This window comes from Halichoeres trimaculatus, unplaced genomic scaffold, assembly GCF_033239565.1.
Source record: "Halichoeres trimaculatus isolate MK-OKI-2021-1 unplaced genomic scaffold, fHalTri1.1 fHalTri1_scaffold_7, whole genome shotgun sequence".
NCBI lineage: Eukaryota > Metazoa > Chordata > Actinopteri > Labriformes > Labridae > Halichoeres > Halichoeres trimaculatus.
This window is the reverse complement of record NW_027437185.1, coordinates 22,192,810-22,220,378: the sequence shown is the minus strand read 5'-3', so window position 1 is coordinate 22,220,378 and position 27,569 is coordinate 22,192,810. Positions and strand designations below refer to the sequence as shown.

The window sequence follows — 27,569 nt, the reverse complement described above, 5'->3', positions numbered from 1 at the left end:
CAATCACACCTCTTTCTTTGCAGAAGCTTCAGAAAGAAGAATGCAACTGACCTATGGCTAAGTCCCACCCACAACCGGGAAAAGCCAATAACAGTACGTATAAACTTCCAATCCACTCGGACGTTCTCTACCTGTACGTCCATTGAAATGCATTGCAGAAGGTTGGTTTTCATTTGGTTTTTAATGAGTTTTTTTCTGAGGCTTTGGGTTTAAAAATGGTCAAACTGTGTTCATAGGATTTATGCAACTTTGACACAAAGTATCCTGAGAGGCTGGACGAAGGGATGTACTTTTTTACCCTTTCATAAGCCACAACTTACCAGAGAAAAGTGTCTTTTTTGAATAAAGTTGTGCGGTAGAACACAACATCAACTCAGTGTGAATTAAATAAACAAGGACGTCTACATCTGTTCAATAGTAAGCTGACATTGTATCCAAGGCAACATATTGTCACTCTGCTGGTAGAAATAGAAAGTTATCTTTAACACCACCGCTGCTGTCTGACAGACTTCTTGGGATTCTCTCTGGCATTGGCTAAAGTTAGCCTACTGTTAGCTTCTAGCTCTGTGGTTCATCGTGTCTCTTTGTTTGTTGGGAGTTCGTTGGCCTATTTGGTTCTACTTTTATACTTTGGTGATTTTACATCATTGTGAGTTGTTGTTCAAAGGGCTCTAGTTAAACTAACCTTCGCTTCTGGAGCTTAGCTTCATTGACTGATATGTAATAGCTGAGGGAACAAAGTTTGGTGTTAAATTACTCAGTTTTAAAACTGTGGCACCAAACTAACAGAGAAACTCTTGGTAAAGATAGTAAAACAAGCAGTTATATATTTCTCATGACCAATGCTGAGCCTCTAGATGGTGATGGCAACGCGATGTGAGTTACCACATTTGGTAATGTTGGGATCTGCAAATTTTAGCTTGTAACCGAAGCTTTTTATTGACCCCCAAACAGTAAAATGATTAATACATTCCTCCAATTTGTAGTTTAAACCCTTTTAGAGAGTTCTAAATAATATGTGATCTTTCTCCATCCAGAAATCATCAAAAGCATCCTGTGAAATGTCGTGTATCATGTTGCCTGCCATTGCGCCTGTCTTGTCCGAGTGAGTAGAGGGGGCGTGGCTTAGTCATTGGTCAATTGTGCACACTAGGATGTAAGAATTGTCCTGATGGCACATCAGCACACAAAACATCCTCCTGCCCACTTTAGAGGCAGAGCCAGAGCAGGCTGGAGTGGTTCTACAATGGGAGTCCTGTGGTGCATGAATGCTTTATCAGTGAGGAGCAATCAGGTGTGTATTCAAATCAAAATGACAGACAAGGATATTAAAGCGCAATGACATTCTACAAACCTTTGATATTGCAGCAGGCTTTTATGCATTCAGCTACTTAAACTTGAAGCTCTGGGGAATTTCACCATTTCTGAGTCTTCACAGCTATCTGACGCATGTAGCTGCACAGCAATGAAAAAAGCATCTCATGCCACCTTTTCCTTTGTACTGACACATCCTCAGTTAAAGGCTAATTAAAGGTAATGATACAGAGTCCAGAAAAACCAGGCAACACAGGAGTCAACTATTCTTCTCTAACCTTTAAGAAAGGGGGAAAAAAAGACTTTTAGAATTATGTGTTTAAACTACAACAGGGACTTTTTCCTGAGAGAAATCAATGACATTTTGTGCTTTAACAGAGAAATCACACAGTTTTAAGTGTTTACACTGTAAAAATACAAAGTTATAGCACCAGCAAATAGCTACACCTCAAGGGCTTCAGTAGAGTCATTTGATGATTGGCTTAAAGCATTCAAGCATAGTGGAGGTTTAATTAAAAATAAAATCCATAGGTATTAATAGAATAATTCCTGACCTGTTATATAATCTCAGACAGAAGGGACCAAAGGAAGGAGAAAAAAGAGAGAGGATACGGGGCAAAGTGAGAAAAGATAAAGAATGAGTCACTTTTTTTTTGGGGGGGGGGGGGGGGGGGGGGGGGGGTTAGAAAAGTGTTCTTTGTTTAGTCAGGTGTGGAGCCCTATGGTGATTAGGCATTCATATGGCAGCTATGGCTGCTGGAAGCCATGCAGAACTAACAATAAGCTTGATCTCCACGGGCCAATTAGCCTTTGGAGCTCCCATGTAAAACCTTTCATGAAGAGCCTGTGAATGGAGGCCATTACGGACAGAGAGTCGTGCCAGAAGAGCCAGTGTGTCTCCAGTGGATATCTTCTTCCCTGACCAGTCAAGCCTGCACTTGTGACAAGCAGCCATGTCCTTAAACTGTACACGGAGGCTACCAGGGAATAGAGAAACTGACACTGTACCCTACTGGAAACCAATTACAGCTCTTAAATCAGAGTCTCATCGGCTATTACAACAGGAAGATAGGGTTGATTGAGCCCACGTCTTATCATCGTTTTAGACAGAATTTGGCAATAAGGAAAGGATTTTTGCCATCATGAAGTTCATCTCAAGATGTGCTCATTAAACACCTTAAACAATTGTTTCTTCAGTTTATCTTTATCAACAATCTTGAATGTTTCCCTTTTGTTCCAATAATGGCAAGATACAGGGTTAAAAACAACCAAACAGTCAACAATGCAGAGACTGACTAGTTTCAGGTTGTTTTCTTGAATTATCTAAAGAAGTTAGTTTTTATATTGAGTGACAAAAATATTTATTTATAGTCACCTTTGTCAATTGGCACCAGTGTTACTGTCATAGTAGTGGTTCAAATGTAAAATTAAAGTTGAAACCTGTAGCGTCAGCTTATGGTGGCTGCCATAATGACATATTGCTCTGCTATCCTCGTGGATTGTGTGGCAAAGTTCAGTTTTGAAGTGTTTCAAGATAAAAACAGAGACAAAGTTGAATGTGGGCTGTCTGGTTAACTCAATTAGCTTGATTTCAAACATGTTTTTTGTCTTTTCATCTTCTCACCGGACTAGACAGCCAGTTTGACTTTATATTCTCTATTCCTTAATTTGAGGATGAAACTGAGAAATATGTTTCTAAAACATCAGGCTTCTATAATTTTGTAAAGCAAAAGGAAATAAAAATATATCTAAAATGACTTTGTGCAAGTGATAAAAACCGTAGGTGGCAAACTTCAGCTTTTCTGAACAGCAGTTCTCAAACGATTTCCATTAAGTTCAGACTTTTCAATATTGAGTATTCCATTGGAAATTCTTAACATTGGTGCACATTGTTGCTAGAATAAAGAAAAACCTTTAAAAGTTCAAAAGGTTTGAAAGACATTGTACTGAGAGGCCTTGAATCATCCCTCAGAATGCTGGAATAATCCCTACAGCCAGTGTAAAAGCCTCTTAAGTGCTTGTACAGTATTCAGGGAACTCAATGTGTCAAATGAAGACTCTGCTGTATTGTTAAAAGTTTATTAAGCTGTGGGTGTATTTGAGTAGATGCTGCATGTCTCCCTTTTCTCAAGAGGGCACGTGGACGGGCCTGGGGATAAAACCTCATTTGTTTGCTGTTTTGTTGGCTGCCACGCTTTGTTAACGTGCATGAGTTGACATTTGTCTGTGTTTCTGTGAATGCAGTGGCGAATAAGTGTGCGTACATGTCACTCCTTTAGTAGTGTTTGAGCGTGTGGGTGTGTGAATGTGTTTACGGCTTCCCCTGCCTGCACACCTCCCTAATCACAGCAGAGAGCAGAGGGTCCTCCTCATTCTAAATTCTCCTCACACCACGGCGGCGGTGGCTTTGAGTCACGTTCACACTGAGAGGTGAGCATAAGCCCAAGCTGCCAAGCATGGAGAAAACAAGAGCCGAACCTAAAAACAACAAGGAGGAAATAATTTCTAATGCTTTGTTTTTCATATTTGCTCTGCTCTCCTGAGGCACTGAACTCTAAAGAACAGTCAGGGTAACATCCTCAAAGCTTGGCATTTCCAGGGAGGATTAAATACCTGGAATTTGAAGTCAGTAGAAAATGAAAAACTGTCTCGCCTGCATCAAAGAGCAACCTTGTCATTATTAGCTTTAGAGAAAGGAGAAATATGCAACTTGACAGAAGTGAATATCATCCTTCCATTTTTTTTTCTTTCAAGGTGTCCTCCTTTTTTCTGTCAAGGGGCTCACATTGTAGCAGCCTCAGAGTAAATTAATCATACTGTTTTAATTGGGATTTTGTGGGATACAGTTTGCTGTTAGCATAGCAAGAGTTAGCCTCTAGTGATCAACATTTTCACACTGCTCTGAGTCATTTTATTAAAAATATCCCCAGCTGTCCTGTTATCGAAACCTTTTAGCAAAGGTTAGACAGAGCGTCCTGTGTAAGCCTGAGCCATGTGATCTCTCATCTTACAACCACAAAATGAACCATCACTCACTGTCAAAATAAGAGTGCTGCACCGAGAATGACAGTTATGATAATTAATGAGCCCAGAATGTGAAAAAGCTTTACTTAAATCCCTTTTGTCATCTTGCATCTTGTATTAACTGTAGTGGAGTGAAGTCAAGTTCCAGTTTTTCAGCATCAATCTACTGTATGTGTGCTCTAACATGCTGCTCAGGTTTTCTCCTCTGAGTTGTGCAGTACCAGAGTGAAAGTGAAGTAGCCACAGTAGCTGCTGTGAATATCAAAATCTCTGCAGAAGATGACTTTTATTTGACTAAATTGAGAGCCAAGCCTCTTGAAATATCACGAGATGAGTACAATGCCACTTAAAATACTGGCTTCACGCATGAAGAGTGCTAGAAATACATTTCTCCAACAAGTAAGGATTACCCAAGTGGAGATGTACTGTTCCTGACTGCAGACTTGTGCAGTGGGAAGGAAGTGCTGCAGTCGGTGTGCTGGATGGTTGAATACATCTGCCTTCACCTCTGACAACCCCTCTTCCTGCTTTGAGTCAAATCCTCATTTCTTTGCCAAATTTTGCCACTTATCCATGACCAAACTTTAAGCATTTAAAATTGTAGAGCACTTCATTTTTCTTCCCTTTTTTGTTACTCTATCTTAGGGTCTCAAACTCACAGCTTAAAAGAAATCATTTCATATGGCCCGCCACTTGATACCAATTCAAGTGAAACCCGGCCCTTCAGTTGTTTTTTGTGGAACACCTGAAGTGGCCCCCTTGTGACAAGACTGGACGCTCAGCGGCCCTCATGTAATTTGCGTTTGAGACCCCTGCTCTAGCTGACCTTCGCTGGACACGGGGCCGCCGTTTCTTTATGCTCATCTGGTGATGACCCAAAGTTTTCTGAGCTTACCTTCGGATCAGAGTTTCAGAGTATGTTTGGGCATTTCTTGTGACTTATTCACTCATTTGGAAGATGCTTGTGGTTTGATATGTATAGTGGAATTTAAAGTTCCTGCAGCAGCAAAAAGTCTCCAAGGACCGACTGCTAAGACACCACAGACATAAACAAAGATATAGCATAGGTAGCACGATACGGCTGCAAAGATTCATCTATATTAAGACATCTGTTCAGGTGGCGGCGCTACAGACCTCGACATCCATACCGCCAGCGTCAGCCACACAGCCCACTCCACTGTCCCGGCACCAGGAGTCTTTACGAGGTGATCAATAATCAGCTGGTGCTCCTGGGTGCTGTGTGGGAGCTTGCAATTGGTATCCAAAACATAAACAACACTTAAAACAGTTGCTGGATATTTTTGCAAACGAATAAAAAAAGTATGTGTGAACAGTGAAGCTGTGTGTGTGTCATTTGCTCAGAAAATGTATAAAGTCACAAGGAGAAGCAGTTAATTCATGTCTTCATTCACTTTGCATTTTGAAATGTGCTTTATAACCTACCTCCATTAGAGATGCTGTATTTACCATACCCAACAATTTAATTAACTTCAAAACTACGACATTTTAAAATATGCACTGGGACATTTTGAATTGTAAAATAAGTATTTGATTTAAGTATTTGATTCAATATTAAATGTATGATAAGGGTGAATATGCATTAATCTCATGGTTATTTAATACATTTAGTCATTTCACAGTTTTTACTTTTGAATTTTATTGAAGACTGTTTTCTTTTACTGAAAGTAGTCATATTTTGTCATGCATTCAGTTAAAAGTGTATGTGTTAACATTTTCTGAGAAAGTTCTGAGAAGCTTCTAAATTTGTTTGCAGAGTAGGAACACATTGGAGTAAGAAAATATTGATGAATCACAGATTTGTGTGTTGAATGTTTGTACACACAGTTTAGGCAAAAATTTGCGCGTACGCACTGTTTGTGAATGAGGCCCAATATAACTGTTGTGCCTATCCTAAACACATCAGAGCCTATTTGATCTGTGATTTTAAATATAAAACATGTTCAATAATTATGTTTTATATTTAAAATTCCAGACTGCCTCTGACGTAATATGGTCAATAATCAACAAGAAGAGCAAACTGGGAAGGGTCATCACTCTGATGTTACAGCGCATGGGAATGGCAGCAAATAAACAAAACTGTACCTGGAGCCAAATTGAAAAAGGAGGCCAGCATGAGGCATTATTTACCGATGATCTTTTCCTCTTTTCTTTTTTTTTTTTTTTTTTTTTTTTTTTGCTACGTGAAAGAACACACATCAGGACTGCCCGGTGATGATGTTGATCTCCCTCTGTGTTTGTTTATCTTCTGAAGTCACATTGGATCACATGAGCTGTGTTTCGTGTGTGGTGTAGTGCTTATATGGATTAGTACACTATTCTACGAGAAAGTGTTTGAGCCAAGGATTGTCATGTTAAAACCTGGTCTTAACTCTTTTTATGTGTGTGGTCTCCATGGTGAATCGGTTTAGATCTTAAAGTCATCTCTCTCTCTCTCTCTCTCTCTCTCTCTCCATCTATCTATCCATCTATCTATCCATCTATCTATCCATCTATCTATCTATCTATCTATCTATCTATCTATCTATCTATCTATCTATCTATCTATCTATCTATCTATCTATCTATCTATCTATCTATCTATCTATATCTATATCTATATCTATATCTATATCTATATATATATATATATGGTGACCAAATTATATAGATCTGCTCAAATAGATCTGCTTCTTCTGAGTATCTGTAATTCATGGATTTAAAATGTTAAAATGAACAGCGGTGCTTTTTTTGCTGTTCAGTTACTCACTTTGTAACAACACACAAAGGAAATTGTGAGCATTCCAGTGACTAAACTGCACAAGATGTGTGTATGTGTTCTGGTTGCCTTGCCGGAAATGCAGACAAGCAACCTGGGCTGAGAAGCTGTTCCCTTTGTCCAGACAGCAGGAGAGAGAGAGAGAGAGAGAGCCTTTTCAGAGACAGACCATCAGACCCTGTTTGATAGATCTCACTGTAATACATTTGATTTTAAATGAAAATTGCACTCGTCAGGCTCAAGCGATATGTGAGGGCTTATGATTTGCTGTGTGGGTACACAGCCGCCCCTGCAATTCCATCAGTCCCCAGTAGCTGACAGGAATGGATAGGCTCTATTAACGTGGATACAGGGGGCCTACGGCTGTGTTGTAACTAGTGCTATTAATCCATATAGTTGGACTATCAAGGTGCTACCCTGTATGGGATCAAAAAGAGCAGCCTGGTGTCATGGAAACACAATTTTGATTTAAAATGATGGCTTTCAGAGGTAGATTTGAGACGGTCATGTAGCAGTTCCCTTTTTTTTTGTTCCTCATGTGCAGCGAAATTATTTTAGGTAGTTGCTGGTATTGTAATATTTTTTTCAAATGATGTATTCTAAAGTTGTTTCTCACTTCCCCGTCCTGTCTGAAGGTTGAGTAATTACAGGTTTGCAGCTGTTAGACAACATAAACATTCAACAAGGAATATGCATGTTCCAATGCATTTCAATGAGTCTCTGGGGAGCAGCCTGACAGTCCTGGGCCCTTTGATCAACAGCAACACCATCAGGCTCATGTCTCCAAGATATCCAGTCTTGAAAGGACGACACTGGGCTCATACACTATGTACATTAGCAATTTAGATCCAACATGAGGAATATTGTTTGAGCATTTGCATCTCAAAGGCACAATTTTAATTTTTGAAGTTGGAGCTGGGGTGACTTTTTTTCTCTTTTTCATTCCCTTTTGTGCCCTTCATAACATTTATGTTATACTGGAAAGAATGAAAACACTATTTTCTGCATTTGAAAATTAGATAGAGGAAAAGAATTAAAATAAAATCATGCATTACTGAAAGTGCTGCACCTTTTTGTATAATTTATTAAAAAGGTTACACTGACATTCCTATTGATGTGAAACAAAGGGATGGTAATACAATTTCCATTTCCTTTATACTGCTGTCGTTTGAATATTAATACATTGTTTTCTTTTTTGTTCAGCGTATGAATAACTGAATTAAACAACTTTATAGCCTACACAAAGTCTGAGGGGGGACTTTGTCAGTCCAATATCTGTGCACATCATGCCTGTCATTCACAGCAATATGTATGTAAATCTAAAACATGTTGGCCTTGATCAAATAGTCATGCAAACCAAAAGCCTGACAAATCATGATGACCTCTCAGCATCACAGTTAATGAATGGCACCTCAAGTTTCTACCTGAGGTATCTGATTTTTCACCATTAAAGCAACAATAAAGCATCTGCTATAGTAATGACATTTACCAACAGCTGTTCCTCAGCAAGTCTCAGGGAGTTGATGGAGAAAGGGAAAGGTGATGCACCAAGATTTTTTTTTCTTTTTTTTTTTTAACAATAATTCTCCTCCATTAAAGGCTACAGCTACATTGCAAAATTGCAAAAACCACATGGAAAAAGCTGTGTTACACAAATAATATATAACAATAAAATGTATTCATTTATTCCTTTTCATCCTCCTACTCTGGAAATAACTAAATGAATGCATTCCAGGAAAACTGCTCTGCCATTCAGCATAGGAAATGTCAGAAAAGCGGAGATTAGTGGTAAATATCCGTATTATTTATGAACAATTTATTATTAAGTTACTTCATTCTGTAAGAAATTGAGAATTAGGTCATATTCAAATGATCTGAGGTCTCGGGGGCCAAAACAAACCTTTGATTTGAGTTAAAAAAATAATAATACTCTGGGTTTTCCGTCACTGCTCAAGACATGAAAAAGCTTGATAACTTTGTAGCATAGAGAGGCGCTTCTCAGAGGAAGGAGCTGGTGAGAAATGGAGGATGTGGTGCAATGTAGTAGGAGCTGTTCCCATAATTGCTTCGTTAAAAACCAGTTGCTTTGTGTGTCCTAGAGTAATTAAGCAGTTGGAATTTTACATTACACTAGTGAAAATTAACAAAGAGCACATCTGGGTGTCCCATAGGTTTAGTCATTAAAAAGCCCATTATTTTTCAAATTACTTTTTCAATCTTTCAGCCCCCCTAATCCGGAGGTATTTCCCAATAGACAAGTTCCCATTCTTGTTTTGAATGACTCCTTTAGGAAAGTTAAACATTTAGCGGATGGTGTGGCCTGCGATGGCTGCTCTATGCTTCTGAACTCTATTTCCAAAGCAAACCTGTTTGGGGAGGAGTACACCATGAAGATGCTGGAGCCAAATCGTTTAAAGCCACATAGCCCAGCCTTTAACAACATTATTCTGAGGGAAAAAAAAAAAGAAACACAAGAGGAATTTTTCAGTCCAATTTGTTTGACTTTGCTCCAGCCAGCGTTATTGACCACAGTCAGTGGTGAGAAGCTTTGCAGTTATTGAAAAGCAATACTGTCAACTGAATGTGTTTCATTACTTGTAAGCGTAATTGAAATGGTCTCGTGGGGACAGCTGACATAAGAAACCATCTCCTAATCATTAACAGATGTGATATTTTGATTTTATCCACAGAGGATTCTGTCCATCCTCAAAGGGATAAAGACTTTATTTAAAACAAACACAGTGAGTAAAGCTGGACCAATATAAAAATCGACTTGTTTGGTGAAGGTGTTTTGGTTTCCAAATAGACACATTTATCTGTGTTAAAGTGCATTATTGAAACAATATTCTCCAATTAAGACTGCCCTTTGTATATAGTTAGCCTTAGCCCTTTTGGAACAGTGTTGTAACACCTGCAGTTCAATTGCACTACCATCCTATTTCAACAAGCAGCTGTTAGCCATTCAGGCATCGTTTCAATGTCTTCCTTTAGCATTATTTTTGTGAAATTCAGGGTACTCTGATAAGTCTAATACAATGATGACACCCATGAGACAGGGGTTAGAGTCCACTGTGAAAGAAAACACCTCAATGTCGACTTCATGAATATTGTCCTTTTGAGTTATGTTCCTTAATGCAGTTTATTGATATAACCCTCAAAGCTAAAATTTTCACTGAAACAGCAGAAAAAGAAGTTGCTGTTTGAAGTAGACGCTCTGACCTCTTTCTTTTTTTTTTCTCTTCAGATTATTGTTCACCTCTACATTTCAGACGTGGCTTCAGAAATTTGAACCCCTTGCAGAGGCCAGCAAGTGGATACTGTTTAAATAGTTTCCCAAAGTAGTCCTAAGTGGCATAGCTCTACTTTTTTATAAATCATACTGTAATCTTTCTTAAATCTTACTACACAGTTTGGTGTGCCTCTAGCATCTTTTCCATTTCTGGTCATGAGAAATGGAATTGATGCAGAAGTACTAAAAACTGCAGTCCCTTGAGCCTCCACTTGAGACTAGTTCCAGAAACCCTAGGAACCAAATACACACAAGTTTAAAAAGACAAACTTCACAGCAAAAATAACCTGTTTACAGCCAACTGTACTAAGTCTGTATCACTCAGTACTGTAGAAGAAGTAAGGATTACGTGTTTGCATGATACAAAGACCCAATTGACAGGAGCGCAAACTGCACGAGTAAGTGGTGTGGCTCAAACCCTGCTTCAACTCCAGCTCTTTGCTATGGCAACCGCTGAAGGGGAGCTTTAAAAGTTATGTTTTTGCTGATGAACAGTATATCTGCTCCACTTTCAAATCTAGCATATCCTTTATTGCAAGTGTGTTTTAGATCTGCTTTCTCTAAATCCTTGAAACACAATTCAGTAAGAAGAGTACAGGAATCTTTGGTCCATGGATCTTTTCTCACTATCTGTCCTTGAGGTCAGAACTGAGATGGAAAAAAAAGGAGTCAATCTGCAGAATGACTTGGAGTAAGACACATCTGGCTGTAGCTGTTCTGCTTCAATAACCATTCTATACATTTGTCAGACTTGTTTTACAGTTAATTCTTGTGATGTATTATAATCACTCTCTGTATTTTTGCTTGTATGTACATTGTTCTTATATTTTGCAAAACTTTGTGTACTGCACTGCCTGTCTTGGCCAGCACACACTGAGAGAGGATATTTTTTATTATCATTTTTGTGATCTCAATGACTTTCTCCTTGTTTGATAAAAGCCAATAAAATGAATAAAACATTTTGCCAAATGAGTCCCCTAAAAGATGGTAAAGGGACGCAGGACAGAATATGGAGTAAGATGATTTTAACAGTATGTGTTAATGTATTATTCTGTGTTTGTAACACAAGTCAAAAGAAACAAAAAGGGAGAAACAACAACAAAAATGAACCTTATAAATAGAAGTGAATAGCAGGGCAGGACATGCTCATGGGCTGAGTATATTAGTTTTACATCAAATCCCTCTGAGCACACCAGCATGGTTTATTTTCTCTTTGGTTGAAATAGTTTCAAACCTGATGAATGCTGTGAGCATTTCTCTCAAAGCTTTCACATGTTCTAGAGTTCACAGCAGCACCATCCGTGGAAAAAAAGTGCCAAACTCCATGGCTGGCATATAAACAATGTTTTTCTCTTCAGGGGCCACTGCTGTTTCAACATCACAGGAAGGCCTTGGTAGACACAAATACATATACATGATCTGCTGTACACATTTGATGTGAGCTTGCAGCACCACTGTGTTACTAGAGCAGATCAACTGCTATTAAGCTGTAATGTCATGTACAGAGATGTATGTCAGAATAAAGGCCCGACCATAATTCATCTTGCAGCAAAAGTGTAAAATATAAATTCTATGAATTTTAATACCAATTTTATTTCCATCCCCATTATATGGAATGTGTGTCAAACATATCAAGAATTGTTGTTCAAATACGAATGGCTGAAATAAATAAAGTAGGCTTTAGATGCAGAAAGGAAACAGTAAAATTCAGAGACCCTCTCATTAAGGTCCCGTAACACCTACTTTTCAGAGAGAGCCTCCCACTACAGAGAGCATGGCATAATGTTCTTGCACCTCCTCAAAAATTCTCAAAGAGTACAAAATATAGTGGATGAATTATTTACCGACGTCAGAATATTTCTGGAGGTTTGCAACAGGGGTGGAAGGTAGCCAAGTCTTTCATCCATGTGAGACTCTTGACAGTGGTTGCTGCTGTAAAAAGGCAGAGCCCGAGATAAGAGAACGCTTTGACCAGCCTCTGCCTCCCCATGATAAATCTTTATCATTTTAGGTGATGGCCTGACCTCTAAGACGGCTGCTGGCCAAGGGGGTCCTCATTAATACAGCTTGAAATCCTCTTGGCTCATTCCGTCTATTTTCTTGATGCTTGTGACCTTTCCAGGATTGCCGCTATCAAACGAAAACCTTTTTGAAGCTGAAGAATTGAAGAGGAGTTTGAAGAGCAGATTGCATGATTCTGTTTGGTCAGAAGAGAGTGTGGGGGAAAAAAAAAAAAATATATGAAAAAAGGAAAACAAAAGGTATACTTGTGTATTCTTCAGAGCCTGTAACTTGTGTTTTTGGTTGGATGCCTGGCAACTCAATGGGCTTGAACTTGTTACCTGTATTTGACTGATCTTTGCAGTCATTGTGTGAAGAGCTGCATGTTGGATTGAAAGCTGTCTCAGACTAGAGAGTGGACCAAACAGTGACTGGTTGTAACTGTCAGTAGCCCTCCAAACAATAGTTTCCAACCTTAAGAATAACAGAGCAGGTGGGTAAAGTCGGCAGACTTAAAGTAGGCATTGGAAAACAAAACAAAACAAACATTAAAAAGTGCTACTTGATGTCAATATTTCAAGTGAACTACCCTGTCATTCCAACATGCATGCTTGCTCTTTACTGTAATTTAAAAAAAATGGGCTTATTTACTCCACTTGAGCACAAGAAAAAACTGACATAAGAATCAAGATTAAGCTCAACTTTGGATAAAAATTGAAATTAGGAAGGTTTAAAGGGTAAAAAAGAGAAGGCACAGAAGGAGGAAGGAAACTGTACAACAGTGCATTCTGGAATTTGTAAACCCTCCATTTAGATATGAACCATTACAGGCTGTTTTTTTTTTTTTTTTGACAATTATACAACATTAAGGTAAAAGGTAAAGTTTCAATTTGCCTTTAGGACAAGAAAACAAAACAAGGCCCTTTGAGGTGATCATTATCAGGCTTTATGGCTGGTGTGGAGGCCAAACCTTTCAGAGCATCCAATACCTATCTAAGTCCTGATTAGATGTAATCTAAAGGGCATTATCTCGCTCAATACGTGGTCACTTGCTTAGAGAAGGGAAGACTTGTTTTTTTAATAATTGTGCAAATAATGGATGCATGGCTGCAGTACTACCTGCTGGTTTCTAAAGGGGGAGTTTAAAGCCAAACAATGGCAGGTTAAGTTTGGAAATGTAGACTCCAGCTAATTTTCTGGCAATTTAGGAGACAGGCTACATGGTTGAGTCTATGGATTGGCAGGTACAATGTGCCAACCTAAAAAAAAAATTAAAAAAAATAGGCAAGCTGCTCATCATGCTGTAATCATAGGAGTAGACTCAAAATTTTGACATGGTGATAAATCCTCATGTACTGCCAATATGGCCATCAATACACAATTTAGAGAACCAATGTGGTGACAAATTCTGTCATGGCAGTTATGAAAGACACATCACCTGTGGTGAAATGGAAAATAAAGCTATACGGTGTTATTGGGAGAGGAGCCAAAAGAGGCAGCACCATGGAGTTAATTCTAGTCCATGGTGCAACTCACTCATAGTGCAGCTCATGGTTCATTGTGACTCAACTATGATGTGGAAAGCCAGATTCAGTCTCTATCACATTCTGTTAAGTTGTACAGTGATTAAATTGCTTCCTGACCATCATCAAGCTTTTAACACACTGTTGTTGGTACCCTGAAGAATTTTATAATGAATGGTGTGTGAAGAGATCCTTTGTGGTGTCAACATAGTCAATAGGTTCAGAGAGGTAGTAAACTTCTTGCAGCCCAGCAGCTTCGTTTCTACTTGAGATCCTACACATTGGCAGCTTAAACTATCATGTACTCTCAAGACCCTTTTCCCTACTGCTTTTCCTCTTATAGCTTTGGTTGGCCATCTATTTACATAAAGAGTTTATCATTGCACAGTGGGTATCTAGGCAACCAAAGCACAGTACTGACATGTTTCCTATGTACAGAGACATGCTTTCATGAGTTCATCAAGAACAGGTCACATCATTGTATGCAGCCATCAGAGAGAACATTTACAAATACTCTTTTCTATGTCAGTTCTGTTATTAATGCCTTCAGGATATGGAGATTTTCTGTCACAATTAAGCCGCTAACTCTGATTATAGTGAGATTAATGATATGGTAATTGAGACTCATTCGTGAAACACATTAACTCAGTCAAAATAATTCATGTTGAATAAAAAGTCTCAAGTCCTAATGATGGAACGACCATCGTCAAGGGTCACGGAATAAACGTCTGCTACAACTCTACCGTTCATTTAGTGAGGCTGCATATTAACAGTGAGATGAGCTGAATCCTCAGTGGTGCAATCTTTTCTAGTGAATGATGAAAAAAGACTAAAGGAAAACATAATTTATGTGGAATTTTGGAAAAACCCTTTAAGAGTTCAGTGGAATATAAAGTGTTGTTCTTAAAGGAGCTTATTTTACAGTTTAAACACCCTACATGATTCATAAATCATTCAAAGTGTGTTTGTAAGCCTGAAATTTTACAGTTTTGGGTCTGTTTTCTGTATGTTCAAAGATATTGGCCAGCAGACTTTAAGCTTTAAGCAGAGCCTTTAAAGCTGCCATGCTCTGCTTTAATTCATGCACATATTATTAGCTGGTTTAATAGGGGAAGAGCCAAGACAAATTGATCTTAAAAGACACAAACTAGTGTAGACTCCCCCTAAGACATTTGTTTAGTAGTAGTGTTTATCCCATCACACGGCACCTGTAATTTCTCCCATATGGTGCATAACTGATATGGATTAAACAATTAAGACTATTTTCTCTGCATGACTTCTGGCTGCGCTCCCTGCCTGGAAGAACTGCGTTTCAAATTAAATGGCCCCAAAAGATGTGCCGGCTGTACTTCCCCTCAACAATTAAATATGTCAGGACTTATTATTGGTAATCCAAGAAAAAAAGGCAGATGTGCCGACCTGAACTTGGAATTAAAACCTGTGTAATTTACTGGGATGGTACATTTTTTGTCTGTTAGTCATCAAACACCTTTTTAAATCTTTTTAAATCAAAAGAATAGTTGAGAACATGCTGGAAAGTCAAAATTCTGACAAAAAATCATATATAACATGCAGAGCTGAATAAAAAGTATTGTTCATAGATGTCAGCTGAATAAGTAGTACTAAGGTGAGTTTTTTCTTATGATCATTCAGATGAGCACTTTGAACTAAACATGTTGCCTGTTTGCATTTCCCATGAGCACCATCCGCAAGGTAATGATATAGCATTGGCCAAAGCTCAAATCTGTTGAGGAAAAAAGGTTGTTCTTTTTTTTTTTTTTTCTAAGAAAACTTTGAACAGAATGGGGTGTGAACGGAAAATACATCTCTTCTTCTTTGAAAAGATCCCTCATAGAATCATTCATTTGTTTCAACGTCTCCTTTTTAGCATATCACTGTGAACGGGTTGACAAAAAGTTGAGAAAAGCCTTTTGATTGAAGAAGAGCGAAACCTAATTAAGCTTTCTAAAGACAGTGAGGACAGGTGTACTAGTTCTGTGGTGACTTAAAGATTTGTGACAATACCCCACAGCAAAGGCTTCTTCTGCACAAAGGACACCCAAGTGTGTTAGGGTTAATTAGATGACCCAATCCATCTCAATTAAAGATTTTAAAGGCACATATCTTTGCATGCATGTGCACGCTTGTGTGTGTGTGTGTGTGTGTGTGTGTGTGTGTGTGTGTGTGTGTGTGTGTGTGTGTGTGTGTGTGTGTGTGTGTGTGTGTGTGTGTGTGTGTGTGTGCGTAAATTGAAATAAGCTACAGATGGCTCTTCCTGTGGGGTTGCTCCAAATAATTGCTGGCAGATACCACCAGTGGGGGGTTGTGGGTAAATTTGCTCGTAGAGCCATAAAATACTTTTAAGTATTTGGGTCAAACTCAGTGTTGACTAGCAGCATGTGTGCATGATGGTGCTGGTAATACAAAAGCTTAGTCTTCCACAAACACCTTGCTTAAAAATGTGCTGCTACAAGTAAAACCTAATGAGGTGATTTTTCAAGGAGAACTTCAGGGGGATTAAGTCCACAGGTGAGTGGGAGTGGGGGGTAACTGTTTATTTTTCACAAATCACCACATGGGGCTGCTATTTGGGTTGGGAGATTGAGGGAGGAGGAAAATTACTGAATGAATAGTTCAACCCTTATTAATGAAATGTTTTGGCAAATGCAGAAGTCTTTTTTTAACCTTTTTACCAAATTAAACTTCAGTATTTTGATTGGTTGAAGGGGTTGCGCAAAAAAATGCCTGAAAAAATGTGCATTCTTTGTAGTAAAAAAAACGGCATGTAAATTAAAGTTTCTGCAAGCAAACTTCGACTGAAATGAGAACACAATATAATCTATATCGTCAGGATTGTGGTTTTGTGTAGTGTCTTTGGTAATACTAAAAATGCACATTTATTATCTTAATATTAAAAAAAATCAAAAAGTAGTTAATGTTACTTTTCCTTTTTTTATTCCTTTTCAAATTTTTAAACATTTTTTATTTATTCATTTATTTTTTGGTCTCTTTTTAATTTAAAGATAGTGCCATAGCCTATCAGTTGACATCAAAAATGTGCAAATTCATGCTTATAAAAACACCATGTTTACAATATTTTTTCCTCTCCTTCTTGGGAATGGGGAGGGGCGTTTCGAGACAGGACAGCTAAAGAAAAACAAGATACTCAGGAAACAATGAGTGAGGGAGAATATGCAGCAGAGGGTCATAAATCCTAGTCTAACCAGTGAATCGCTTTAACATGTTTTAACTTCAAGGCCCACCAGCACCCTAACGAAACACTCTCATTCAGCAGCGATGAAAAAAAAGGAAAATATTCCAAAACATCTGCTGGACTATGGACTGTTTTGTTTTTTTTTTTCAAAACATGAATTCAAACAGGTAAAAATTTTTGAAGTTGTTTGAATATTTTTCTTGCACAAAAGAGTAGCAGCACTAATAACTATTTGATTTGAGACAGTATAAACTAATTGGTTTCAAAATGAAGAACCTGTGAACTTTTAGTATTTCCCTATAGTTTTAAGGGACACCACTGAATAGTGTATGAATCATTTTTTTTTTCTTATTAATTTTCCAATGTCTCCTTTATACTGTGACAGTAAAGATTTAATTCAAGGTAGGAAAGCATTTTCTGTCAGTGATAAATGCTTTACCTAAATAATTCCCAACTTCAAGATGTTTGGATTTTCATTTTCTGTCATCCTGCTTGAAGCATATTTCACATGCTCAAAGATGCTTTTAATAGAAACTCTGCAGGAAATTATCAAAAATCCATTGAAATGCTGTTAGTAAAGACTGATGAAGTCAATGAAAAGAGGATTTTCTCTTTGGGGAGAAATTGCAGCTGCTTGAACATCTGCTAGCGATTCTTTGTTGTATTTTAGAGTGAGCTCTATGCTGTTCATCAAAGCAATTCATGAAATTGTGATTGAATGTGTGAATTTAACTATTGTCTTTTGTTAATTATCATCATTATCACAGTCAGAAGACAAAGAGCCATACTTTTCTTTGTAATGTATCATCGGTGGAAGTAAGATGCCATTTGTGAGTAATTTGAGTGAAAAACCTGACTCAAGTAAGAGATAAAGACAGTTGACTCATTTTAGGCCAACTGTCCAGTTTGTGCCCAGTAAAACCAATTCTTAAGATAAAAAACATGAGGTGCTGTTGGCCAAGTGGTTTAACTTTATAATCCCTGGCTTCTTTGTGGGTCTCTGATAGAAAAAATGACATATCCTAAATAAGTAAATCTCTGTATCTACAAGGTGTATTTGAATCATTCTGGTGTCATAATAAAGGGAACACTCTTTCATAAGTGTCGGTATTGGTAATTGTGTCACTTTTTAGAGCAATAGCTCAAGCATTACTCAAACTAACAGAAAGTTTGGTTGAAGTATGGCTTGTGTTTGTAGTTGAGCTTCTCCTGTTTAATCTGATGTGCAATATGACTATATTTATACATGATATTTGCTTCGGTTTTATGCCTTTTGTTTTGGAGTGACCCCAAAGTCCCCTGAATTGTGGGACCTGAGAGATTCAGAGGGTAAGCTAGATGCCGGTATACAGTGGCTATAGTCCTCGTCACCGTGGTGGTTCCACTCTCGACCAGGTCAGAAAGTGTATGAATAAGTCGCTGAAAAGTGGTATACAAGGAGTTGTCATCTAGCAGAAAGCCTTGGATCACCCTAGAGGGCACATTTGGTTATTTTTAGCCAAAATGTATTGATTTATAACCAATAAACTTCAGGTTATAATCATTTTGAACTAATTACGCAAAAATCAGTACAATGAATGCTTTATTGTGATGAAATTCAAATAAGTTTGTATGTACTGTGTCAAAGATAGTTAAAATGTAAATTTATTTTAATTGCAAAAACAGGCTTTTCTTTTTAATAATTCTGAACAGGGGAGGGGGGTATAATCAGTGTCATACTACAACACTGCCATTAGGTGTAACAATAAGCTGCCATTACAGGGGATTTAGGGGGTGTCTTTTATCTAAAGACTATATTTATGTTCCCACCAATCATTTCATACACATAAATCCAGCAATTAGCCTCGACACGCATGGTTATTAGATACTATCAGTGTGGAAACATTTAAAGACACACATGTTGAAAACCCGTACAGACGCATGCAGTGACAAAAAGGCAATACCCGAGTGTGCACATAGACCTTCCCACCCCAGCCCACTCCCACCTCACAATGACCATCTCAATCGTCTGTGTTGACACCTATGGAATTGATTTCCCATGGCAGCACGGCCCATCTATTGTCACAAACATTGGGCTGCAGTCACATCATGTTGACACAGAACACAATCACTTCTGCTTGTCTGCATTGTTGCTGTGACACAAGACAAAAAGAAAAAAGAAAAGAAAAAAAAACAAAAAACACAAGGACGAGAGGATGTCCGGTGGGAGGCAACGCATCATCTTTGAGATTCAATGTTAACCTCATTTTGTCATTAGTGCCGAGACGCTCTTGTCTGCACAACAGACGGGGAGGAAAGCAGTTCTGTAATCAAAGGCTTTCGCTCCCATAACGACACACATATACACACCTAAACCTACTCACACACACCCATACACTATGATCCATATAGGCAAAGCAGGCTGAGAATGTGTGTCTTAATATTGTTGAACCTCTGATACAACCCAGATAACAACAAACATGAGACATGAGGTAAAAATAAACCAAAACATTTACAACACTTTAATCATAATCTATGGTCCGAACTGTTGAATCATGAAATGAAGACACTTGAAAGATTAAAGTTACATTGGACATTTATTACTTTAAATATATGCTGTTTTTAAGAAAATTTTAACTGCTTAATCCTGAAGCCAGATGGTAGGAGGGTAAAGATGCACTGATCTGAATCAGTGACTGATCTCGAGATCTTCATGCACCAGACCACTAGATTGGTAAAAACAGAATGTGAAATGCTTGCTTCTTCTATCAATCCCTCTGGTCATTTAGATCTTATCTCTGTAGGGGATTCATCTTATCCTCCTTCTAGTCAGACACAATTTAATCCATCTGATCTAGCTAGTAGTTGATTGAAGTTGACCTGTCTTGTGTCAAGTCAACTTAACCTCTGCTTTAAACAATCTAAACTCATGAAGTATGCTTGCAGCTTTGCAACGTGAGTACCATTACAAAACATCAAAGCATTACCTGTAAAGTATTTTAGTTTTGATTCAGAAAAATATCAGTGGAAAAAGTCGGAAACAGATAGTGGAGGTAAAGACGACCAACAGCCAGCAACACTGGAGCTTGTCTTTCACATATTGGAGCTACTACTTTAAGAGCGCAGTCACAGCAGTCCAGTATGAACCAGACACACAAGTCATCATTGAGTGCCTGCAGAAGTGCTGAAATCTGCTGTTTTTCGAGTGTTCGCTTGAGGCTGGCTCCGGAAGTAGCGGAAGTCACACACACACCAAGCAAAAAAAGCCATTTTCAAAGCAGAAATTAACCTATTTACAGCCTGGTTCAAAAAATGTCTCCTGTCTGAGTCGCTAATATTACTATCGGCTCCCACTGTACGGGGTGTGAATTTTTTTCTAACTTGGCCGTTCGGAGGATATTAAGATCGCAAGGTCCTCCAGTAAGAGGCACAGCTGAGGGTCACATGACCGACAGGGACCCTATGGCTGTAGGCGAAGCCCTTGCCACTACCAATATGGCCGCTATAGCTGATGTGCTTCATTTTCCGTTTCAGAAACAGACGGGTGATGTCGGCGAGACTCCGTCCATGTTTTATACAGTCTATGTGCAAAACACAGAGACATGGCCACGACTTAAGTAACTATTTGGCACATGTTAAGTCATTTTGGTCTGACACAGCCCTCTTACACCCCCGCCGTTGTTTGAACAATTGTCGAGCTAAGTAGTTGCAGCAATTATAAGTCATATACTTACTCTTGTGTATCATGCTTGTGCATGTACATGAAGTGCGCCTTGCCCTAGCACACCTCTCCGAAGTATGCCAAAGCAGAGAAGTGTACCGTGCCTGCGCAAACGAACTGGACTTTAGGGTTGAAGCATGCTTGGGCACGGTACATAGGGGTGTGCCATATCACAGCAGTGTAAATTTTGGAGCGGATTAAGAAGTAATATTGATTGAGTGTTTAGGGGTAATAGCCAGAGCAGTATGGTGTGACTGTGAGCAAGGAGCAATGGTAGGCATGTTTGGGCAAGAAGTGGAAATTCTGGCTGCTCTCCACCACTCACCTGGTCTGGCCCAAGCTTGGTAGGAAGTCATGTCCAGCCTGCCAGCTTCTTTGAGAGGGATAACAAGAATGGCTTCCCCTTAGCAAAGTGATTGGTCCATCAAAGAGATAACGGCCAATACTACAAAGCACTTTAGCAACAAAATTGGTGATTATGGAAAGTGTCAGTTGCATTTCAACTACACAGACGTTACAGAAGCTGTAGATGAAGACTTTGACTAGCAAATTCAAAACAGTCCAACATCCAACAGTATGAGATGATGGGAACGGTTTTAGAGCTTTGCAGTGTTTTTTCTGCATACTGTGCCTGGAATTGTTAATCTAACAAGACTCAGAGGCTGACTTTTTGCCTGTCACATAAGTAACAGGGTACGGCAAGCACAAGAAAAGGCTTACACTGCTGGCAAGTTAGCGCCAGCTAGCTCAAATGGAGAAAAAATAATTTCTGAGTTGGGTAGAGTGAGCTAGAGTCTGCAGAAGCAAGTGAAGTGGGGTTTTCATGTGAAGAAGGAAAAGACTCCAGAAGTCTTCCCATCTGTATGCTTCACAGAAAAGCAATCAGCTGTCAGAAAAATTTAACTTGATCAATCCTGAGCTATAAAGATCAAATGTTAAACAGTTTTTCCACCCTAAAACTATCAAAGTTGTTGAGTATCATGATAGTGATTGCCAGTTTTATTTTTCTGGTCAGATCAAAGTATATTGTTAAAAAATATGCACTCCAGAAAAAGTGAGCTTTAACTCCACTAAATAAGCAAGTAAATAAATAATCAATCACGCAATAACTTTAGATTTTTGGCAAAATGCTGCATTTTTTCAATATTCATTTTTCAAAGAAATGGAACCAGATTTAAATCACTGCTCTGACAACATATCTCCCTCCTTGGTCTTTACTTTAACACTTCTCATAAATATCAGAGGGGTGTGGCGTTTTTAGTGGGGTTGTGATAGCACATTGTATCTTGTATATAGCATCGAGGCTGTGCCAAATTGGGAGAAAATAAACACTGTCAGCATGAAACATTCAGCAGAAACCTTTCCATCTTTTTTTTATTATTATTTTTCTCTCCAGCAGTGTGAGCTGTCACCATGAACTTCAGTAGCTCCATAATCCTTTGTCTGTCCAGCATTGATATTTGCCCAACAATTGAATTTCACAGTCTAGACTTATTCCGGGCCATTATTATACAGGAAGACGTTTTTCCATAGAAACAATACACAGCTTGCTTTGCAAGAGTTAGGCCAAGAGGGTTGTGTCTTCCTCCTCGTGCAAAATCAGAGAAAACACAGTAACATGTCACTGTTGTCTCTAATTCCAGCTGACGGTGAGCATCTACTGGTTTCCTGTTTTCTTAAGCTGTGGACCATTGATATTTTGTTTCAACAAAAGATGCAGCAATTGTTAATGAAGACATGTCCTAAGAGTAATTACAGGGCTAATTTGGTTGTGGTGGAGTGGTCAAGTATCTGATTTCTCCATTCAGCTGATTTATTTGACCAAACATGGGCCTAATTACCCCGATGGATGGGGAGCGACTGTGCTAACTGTTTCAGATCATAAGGTCCCTACCACAGACTCAGACATCAGTAATCACTGCTGGGGTGGTAGAAACGACTCGACGAGGGGGCAGATGAAAGAGTCGCACTGACATGTAGACTGATCTGTGGTAAAAAACAGAAGTTAGTAGGCTATGTTCTTTTCATTTTGTGGCAAATATGCAGGCACAAATAAAGATGTTTGGACGTATCTACACTGTAGCAACAGCTCAAAGGCAAAATGAGCTGCAGACATTTACTCGTGTGCTACTCTTGCTAATTTGGATAAATGAGAAGACAACTAACTTTGGCTGCACACAATTGTCCAGGAGTCATAAGGCTAATAAACTATTGTCTTCCAAAGCCAGACAAGACCGTAATTGCCTTTGAGTTTTAAGCAATTTTCCAGCATTAGGCCATGGATCTCATTCACTTAGCTTGCACCCACACCGGACCTACAGTTTTGAATACAGTGAATCAATGTTTTATAACTGACTATGTCTTTTTGGAGTCCAGTTTAAGGCTTTAAGCAAAGTAATGTACAAATTATGCGTTATAAGAAACACAGAAAGCTAAAAATGGACTTGAATCTCAGACTGCTCTCAATAACATGCCATTTTTTTGTAAATTTCACAGCACTATTCTTCATGTAAGATATGCTAACACAAGCTAAAGGACAGTCAAATTGTGCTGTACTTACACTTTTTCATGTCTCCTAATGGTACATGTCCATGTTAAAGTCTCAGGAAGTGTAAAAACAAGTACAGTTCATTGCATCCAAACACTGATAGGAGACAGTGGTGTATGAAGCAAAACTCTGTTTTAATAAATCCCATCCTATGCCGAACTCCAAACCCTCCAACTGAGAGACGACGAGTTCTACCACTGCGCTATAGCTGCCCCAGGTTCAAGGCCTAGGTCCACATGTATTTGCACTAGATGTGTCCGTCTTCAATGTATAATCAATGCAGAGCAACATTTCCAGCACTCAGCTTCCCAAGTGCCCTTGGCATCAAGTGTTTTTGTGGTGCTGCATTGATTTTAAGTTGAGGGTAGTTCAACTTTTGGATCATTATTGCACTCATAAATGTCTGCATCTCAATGACAAGTCAAAATCAGGAGAAAGGGGGACTGGAGTGCTGTGGCCTAGCAGTTATGTCTAGTGCCCTGTGAGGCTAGACCTCTGGCAGAAGGCAAAGGTGTGGATCCAACTTGCAGCTACTTTCCTGCATGTTTCTGGTGACTCTTACACTGTTTTCTGCTCTATCCACTGTCCTGTTCTCTGTGAATAAAGGCACAAAACTTAAAAAGTACTTGAATAAAAGAAAAAAAAGAAAATGGCTAAATGACTTACCTGCTGCTAACACCAGGACAGTTCCTCTCCATTATTTTGAACAGTTTTGTGGTTGCTGTATAGTTTCCCAAGGTACTAAACAAAAAGTATGGATTATAATGGATTGGTTCGGGAAGTGCTGGTCGACACAACTTTCATTAGAGAGGTGCTCTTAGTTGAGAATGTTGGTGCTGCATGAGCAAAACTATACGTTGGTATCACACTGGGTAAAACTATGTAAAATGAAAGTGAAAATAAAAGGTTGAAATTTAAGAGACATCTATAGACTCCAACAAAACATCACAGAGAGTCTCCATTGCCTGTGACAGGCCCTCTTAATGGACCTTTCCTTCACTTCACCTCAATCCAACCTTCCTGAGATAAATATACGCTTGCCAGCAAGTGCAAGCAGGAAAAAGAGAGTTTTTAATCTTCAACAAAATGCTGCTTCTTTTGACTCTACATGCTGATATTCCGTTTATGGATATATCATCACATGAAACACACAAGAAAATTAAAACAAAAAGGCCTATGTTCATGGGTTAATGTTTCCCTAATGTATAATTCCCTTTTCCAAAGTATGCATTTTTGTATCCTGACGATAAATCATGGTGTGCAAAATGACAATGGCGTGAAGATGATGAGGAGGATATGAAATTTGCCCTTAAATTAGCACAGTCACAGAGCTTTGACCTTTACTGGCTTTCATTAGCGACTGAATATGCAATAAGAGTGGAACTTGTCTAACTCCCTCCCCAGTCTCTCATAATACTGACATTAAGTTTGAGATGATACTTTTTACAATAAAGGCAAGCTAGCTAATACAAGTCAAGATCCAAGGAAATTGTGCAAAGCAGAAGTTATGAACCCCAAAGGAGAAAAATGATAACGCTGACATGCCATGTCTTCTGTGTCTTTGTGTTTATGTGGAGCACATCAAAAGATATGGGACATTGTTCCATCTCAGGAGCTTGCATCTGTGAACAGTTTAATGAATAAGTGACTATAAGTGAGTCAAAAGTCTCGGTTATTGGTTGTGATTGTTTTCTATGTATTTTTAACACCATAGAAGCCCAAAATCAGAGTTCTGTGGTGATGTAATTGTTAAGTCTGTGGCACTGATCTACAACCCTGTAAAGCCCTCCAGGTGAACAATGGCCACTGGGGCCTAGAAAACTTTGCTTATCACACTTGGCCAGTGGTTTGTAAAGGTGAAGCTTTCCCTGACAGTTTTGACAGCGAGATAACACTTTGGAACGTTTGAGTAATAAGCCTCACCAGCTAAAGCAGAGGACAGCGCTGTACCGTCTGTCTTTGCTGCTCAGACACACACAGACACAATCACACAATCACACATGCGCACACAAACTTCAACTTGCCAGTTTCTCCATGCCTACCACCTAATTAAGGCCAGTCCTTGCAGTTTCAGCTCCGGAGAGAACTGCATTCCCTTCTCCTTCAAGGCGAGCCGATAGGATAGTTGTGTTTTCACGGCATGCTGTTAGCTGAGGTGCCATAATTTTTTTCAGAGGTGAACACCTGCATGTCTGACATCTTGTACCATTTGATACCACTTCTGGAAGATGGTTGAAGAAGTCTGCTAGTTAATAAAAAAGATGTTACAAAACCAGAACAGCATACTTTTGAAGCCTGAGCCTCATAGATGCATAAATCTCCTCTCTGCCTAGTTTGACAGTGAACTGTTGTTAAGAAATGTATTTTTGTTATAACAGAGTACAAACACGTGTGTAAGCTTGCTTCGTGGACATTTCCACAGGTGGCACAATGTTGGTTCTTTGGGCCGTGAAAATTTGAAATGCACATTTTCTTCCACACAAGCTTGCAGACTGCAGTGATCAGCCTTATTAACATATTAATTGTTTACTTGTGTCCTCACATTGGTTTCCAGGGTGTTGCCTTAGATACCAAGCATGTGTCTGAGCACACATACACCCCTTTGTGCATTTGTGCGACCAAGCGAGTTGTGAGCGTACACATGTTTATGCACGCCAGCGCCCCTGTCTGCACTACTCACTACATGTGCGTGTGCATGAGGGTGTGTAATCAGAGCCGCTTTGGAACTTTACAAGAAGTCATTAACAGTCAAGACTATTGTGCAGACACCGTGATTTCAAAGGTGCTCCACAACAGCTTGTGCGGCGAGGGCTGATTGAACCGGAGCACTTGAAAGGGGGAGAGAGACGTCAGGTTCGCAGCATCCTGTCGCGGCCCATCTGCCTCTCTCTCTGCTCCTGCCGTCAGTCTCCTTTGTGAGGAGGAAGGGGTTTGAACATCAAAGAGCAGCCGTGCTACCTTGGAGACAGAAACAATTAGTAAGGGATCTGGTGAAAGGTGGCATAGAGGAGAACCCTGATCCGTGATACTCTAAAATATATATCCGGGCATTGCTGGGAAGAAAGGGCAACTCTGTATCCCAAAGAGTGTATTCCACAGAGGGGCATTGTGTATGAATAACGCATTTTAGGGTGCCAGGGTATTTCAAGCTGTAAAAAAGTCTGAATACAGCATGAAAATGTACTCTAGCGTGACAAAGCTTTATCCCTTTTCACTCACATTCATCAATATACTTACTCCTATTGGTGTGTTTATGAGGTTTTTATAGTTTTGATGATAGTCATTTTCACATAAGTGTCGTAATTTCTTTAAGTGTTGTTTAAGGATTTCCTAATTGTGTTTTTTTTCATTTCTTCTTTTCATCAGAACCTTACCCCCTCCCTCTTTCTTGTATTAATATGTTCTTAAATTAAGATAAAGCTTCCTTAAACCTTTTCTCTCCTCATCAAGGATTGCACATCTTCATCTTCCACTTCGTAACATAACAATCTGCTGCATATTGAACCAACACAGATGAGACAGACGGGCAGATAACACCTCTGGCTGTGATAAGTAGATTCTCATTAACACTTGTATCCTGCTATATCTTTCCAGCAGCCCGGTTTGAGTCCAGAGCAAATCTCAGGGGGGGACGGTGCCTCATATAGAATACCCTTGAGCTGTTTCGCAGCTATCTAAAGTCTCCTGGTTTGTCTCTGCTTGGCTCGCTAAGCAGCTACACCTACTTTCACCCCTGCTTGCATTTCATTATGAACCTGGAGTTGTGGTTGGCTTAGTCGCTGTTTAATAATGCATTTGTCATCCGTTAGCGGGCCAAGGAAAGAGGTTAGACCAAACAAACAGAAAATTTAGGTCAATATCACCTGGTCCTCTGTATCGAGGGCGAAGGATAACACATGAAAAGAGGACCAAAAGAGAACGCTTGGTGCAATTTCTCACGTGCGAGTTTGTTAAAATATTAATTTTCACCTTTTGACGAGTAGCACTGACAATACTGGGGAGTTATTATAAGCAGTAGAAAGGTACTGTTCACACAAGCAAAGAGTTCAATTATACGGTATTCTATTAAATAGGCAATGTGTGTTTTCAGTAAATTGCACACTAAGTCATATTTTACACTTAACATGTTCATATGAGTGAATCTACAATGCCAAGGGATATGTGCACAATAAAGACAAAA

General features: G+C 39.1%; 1 long non-coding RNA gene across 2 annotated transcripts in view; it reads right to left on the bottom strand.

The window, feature by feature from the left end:
• Positions 1–12,188: 12,188 nt before the first annotated feature.
• Positions 12,189–27,569, bottom strand: part of LOC141793862 (uncharacterized) — a 91,590-nt gene continuing 76,209 nt past the window's right edge. The window contains exons 3-4 of one of the 2 annotated variants that reach the window (XR_012598445.1): positions 12,428–12,600; positions 12,189–12,335 (exon numbers count right to left, since the gene is read on the bottom strand). This is a non-coding gene — a long non-coding RNA (uncharacterized LOC141793862). The remainder of the gene's footprint in view (positions 12,336–12,427; positions 12,601–27,569) is intronic. The other variant, XR_012598446.1, reaches the window with a different exon arrangement.